The sequence below is a fragment of the Ictalurus punctatus genome, chromosome 5, assembly GCF_001660625.3.
Source record: "Ictalurus punctatus breed USDA103 chromosome 5, Coco_2.0, whole genome shotgun sequence".
Classification (NCBI taxonomy): domain Eukaryota; kingdom Metazoa; phylum Chordata; class Actinopteri; order Siluriformes; family Ictaluridae; genus Ictalurus; species Ictalurus punctatus.
The window spans coordinates 15,614,919-15,619,039 of record NC_030420.2 but is presented as its reverse complement, the minus strand read 5'-3'; positions in this window follow the sequence as shown (position 1 = coordinate 15,619,039).

The window sequence follows — 4,121 nt, the reverse complement described above, 5'->3', positions numbered from 1 at the left end:
CAGAATCACCCAGATTGATCATCCAAGGCAATTTGCTTTACTCACAGTGTCAGTTACACACACATCCCTTGCTTTCTAGCTCTGTACATTCATACATCTTTGTCCCCTACTTTTTGTTTCACTTTTACAATCTGTTTAAATCTATTTCTGCATGTTTTTGTTGTTGTTGTTGTTTTGTTTCTATCTCTCTCTGTGACCCATTACTGTCAGTGTCTCTCAACCTTTCTCTCTCTCCTTAATTAACTAACAGTAACTTCAATATAACAAATATTGGTAACACAGTTTTATTTGTATTTGCTAAGGTTGTATTTGTTAATATTAACACTATTTAGTTCACATGAGCTATCCATGGACAATATGTTTATAGCACTTATTAATCTGAAATTTGCTTTTCCAATTTTTTAAATAGGTGAATCAATAATGAGTCTTTATTGGTCACATATACAGTAGAGCACAGTGGAATTGTTCTCTTCGCATGACACCATGCAGGTGGATGTCAGTGGAAAGCTGTCCTGGGCCCATGTTCAGGGGCATTTGTTGAGGGCCTGGCAGCATTATTTGCAACTTACCACAACTTCAACCTTGCTTATCAGGATGAAGCTGCCTGCACACTTGAATTTATTTATAAGTCAAAGCTTTAACGCTCTCATTATTTATTCTAGACGTCCACATTTTCTTGACTTTTTTATGTAATTGTCCTTACTCAAAAGTTATCGTAAACATGTATTTCCACTTCAGTTTGGACTCCTGGTTCTCATGTCCATTAGGGTCAAATTAACCCCACTCAAAAATAGCTTATATCGCCAATAAGAATGTTTGAGATTCCAGGTTTTTATTAGCATTAAATATTTTGTGGAAACACTTTCACAAATAGGGGAAAGGAACCTCTTAAGATTTATAACAGTGGTTCTCAAACATTTTCAGCATGAGGCACCCATTGTGTAGGATGTGGCCCACTAGAGTAGTCAAATTTTCACAATTTCATTTTTTTCACGCTAGGCTCTTCTGTATTAACTTTCTCAGCTAAGAGACTGTATCCTCTATAAAAACAACCATTTTAAATAGTCTTAGGTTATATCAGCATGTGGCTAACAGTACTGTGTCCTAGTGTTCTATGTAGAGTTGATTTCATTTATTACTTCTTATTTTTATGTACATCATAATTCAACGGTTTACAATCCCCACTAAAAGATTATTTTTAATAATCTTCTAGAATTTCTATGCATCCCCCCTGGCACCATCTGGCAGCCCCCAGTTTGAGAACCACTGATTTAGAACCAGGCAGACAGTTAACATCGCTGGGTTTCCAGCTAACAATTTTTATGTGAATTTTAAATTTGGTCTTATGAGAACCATGTACAATTGCTCCAAATCTGCCACTACAACTCTTGCCAAACATCTTAGGGAGATCATTCACTGCTCAATCATCACAAGACAGACTCCCTTAAGATAATGTGCATGATGCAGCACAATGATTTGCATTTTCTTTAGCTGAATTTTTAGAAAAACAGCAAGGTCAATTTATTTGTTTCTGCTATACACCAAATACATTTGTGTTTGAGATAAAAAAGATGGATATCAAGAGAGAGTTGAGGATTTCAGTTTTTATTTCCTGGTATTTACCAGATGTATGTGTTAAACAACATAAAATTATAGGCAAGCAAAAATATAGGAACAGATAAGACTTCAGGTAAATTAAGGTAAATAACACTTAATATTTGGTTGCATAGCCCAGTGGTTTTCAAAGTGGGGGCCATGGCCCCCTTGGGGGCCGCCAGGGGGTGCCCGAGGGGACTTAACAATTTGGTGTGAAAAATAAATAAATACATGATTTTTTCTTTCACATTCTCAGACAACCACACACACACACAATCAATTCCTATTGTCATGTGATGAAAATATGTAAGATGTAATTATTAATAAAAATAAAGGGGAATATATTCCAAAGTCTGTATTTTTAATGTGTTTTAAAGACATCTTGCAAAAGGGGGGCCTCGGTCAAATGTTAATGCCGTTTGGGGGGCCTTGCCCTGGAAAAGTTTAGGAACCACTGGCATAGCCCTTGCCTGCAATAACTGCATCAAGCCTGTGACTCACTGTTGAAAATTGTTGGTTTCTTCTAATGTGATGCATTTCCAGGCTTCAACCGCAGCTTTGTTCCATTGTTGTTTGTTTCGGGGTGTTCTCCTTTCAGTACCCTCTTCAAAAGGTGAAATTCTGCTGAACTGGGTTAAGGTCTGGTGATTGCCAGTCTAAAACCTTCCACTTTTCCCCCCAATAAAGTCCTTAGTTGAGTTGGCAGTGTGTTTTGGATCATTGTCTTGCTGCATGATAAAGTTCCTCCCAATTCATTTGGATGCATTTCTCTGTAAACTGGGAGACAAAATGTTCCTGTAAACTTCTGAATTAATTCTGCTGCTACCATCATGAGTTACATCATCAATAAAGATTAGTGAGCCTGTTCCAGAAGTAGCCCTGCAAGCCTAAGGCATGATACTACCTCCACCATATTTCACAGATCATGATCCATGATTCATCATGTTTTGAATTATGAGCAGATCCTTTCTTTCTCCACACTTTGGCAGAGGTTAATATAATAACTTTTGTGGCCCAGCTCTGTATTTCTTTGCGAATTCCAATCTGGCTTTCTGATTCTTACTGCTGAGTGATTTGCATCTTGTAGAATGGCCTTTCTATTTCTGCTCCCAAAGTCTTCTTCAAATGGTGGATTGTGATACCTTCACCCCTGGCCTGTGGAGGTTGCTGATGTCTATTGTTTTTGTGTTTTTCTTCACATCTCATCAGCTTTTGTTCTTTTCCTTGTCCGACCCATTTAGTATCTCTTGCTCAGTACACCAGTGGTTTCTTTCTTTCTCAGGACATTCCAAATTGTTGTACTGGCTATGCCCAATGTTCCCTTTCAAAGGGAACTCCACGTTGCGTTTAGCAACGGGACCAGCATCTGAAGCTTGTGTAAAATCATGCCTATTTATAGGCCTGCCATGATCAGGTGACGTGACAATTAAGCGCGTCGCGTGATATATATATATGGAACGTGTGAACCGCGCCGTCAGCCTTATTATCTTCAGCGAGACTGCATGTCGGTTGTTTGTATAAAGGAACAAAAAGATGCTTAATTTCCTCTCCATCTTTTCTCAAAATTTCAGAACTTTTCTATTCCTTTAAAAAAAGAGAAGATAAAAGGAATGAGAGAGAGAGAAAAATATGAGTGAGAGCATTCAGAACGTGTGTTACGGTTTGCTCCCATTTCATCACGGGAGCACTTTCTGTCTGAAGTGTCTAGGGTTGGAGCATGCGATGGCAGCCTAGAGAGGATACGCATTGTAACGCCTACATCGGCCAGCTCCGCTCGTGACTCGCTCTCTTCTTGGAAGCCGAAGGCAAGTTGGGTTTCAGAGCCTCGTGGATCTGGGCCGGCCGCTGTGGAGGCAGCTAGCCGTCTCAGGTCCGGGGGATCTCTTATGGATCCGGAAGAGGAGCTGGAGAAGAGCGCTGCTCTATCTCGTGCTCGGTCTTCCGGGTCCGGCTCGCCGCTGGATTTTAGAGCTCGCGTCGCAACTCCTCCTTCCACTATGGAAAGCCAAAAGGGAGGAAAAAAAGAAAAAAAAAAACACGCACAAAAATCATAGTAATAATTCCACTCTGACTCTGAGGAATCAGAATGGTGTACTAAAAACTGAGCAGCATATAAAGAGCTGCTTGAAGTGATTACTAAGGCTGGATGAGCTTTTTCTCCCCAGTGAAACTAAATCCCGTCAAACTGCAGAAAACTCCCCTTTCCTCCAGAAATGCATGACAAAATATCAGGCTTCTAGGGGAAAACCATGCATAAGCCGTATTTATAACCCCACAATGTTGGATTATTCGGCCATTGTGGGGAATAAACAGCACGGCTATTTAGCTATGCTGAAGGTGGAGGAGGTGCTTGCGAGCTACCTCTCTCCATTGACAGCAGGTAATTTAGGGGGCCGGCTTTGCTATCTAAGCCACCGTGTAAGGCCACCGTAAGGCCTCCCCTAGCCAAGGCTGTCCCAAGTTTTCAGTGTTCTCTGGTCAGCAAGCTGTCACAGGGGAACGAAAATCTGATGCTTTCCCTCCAA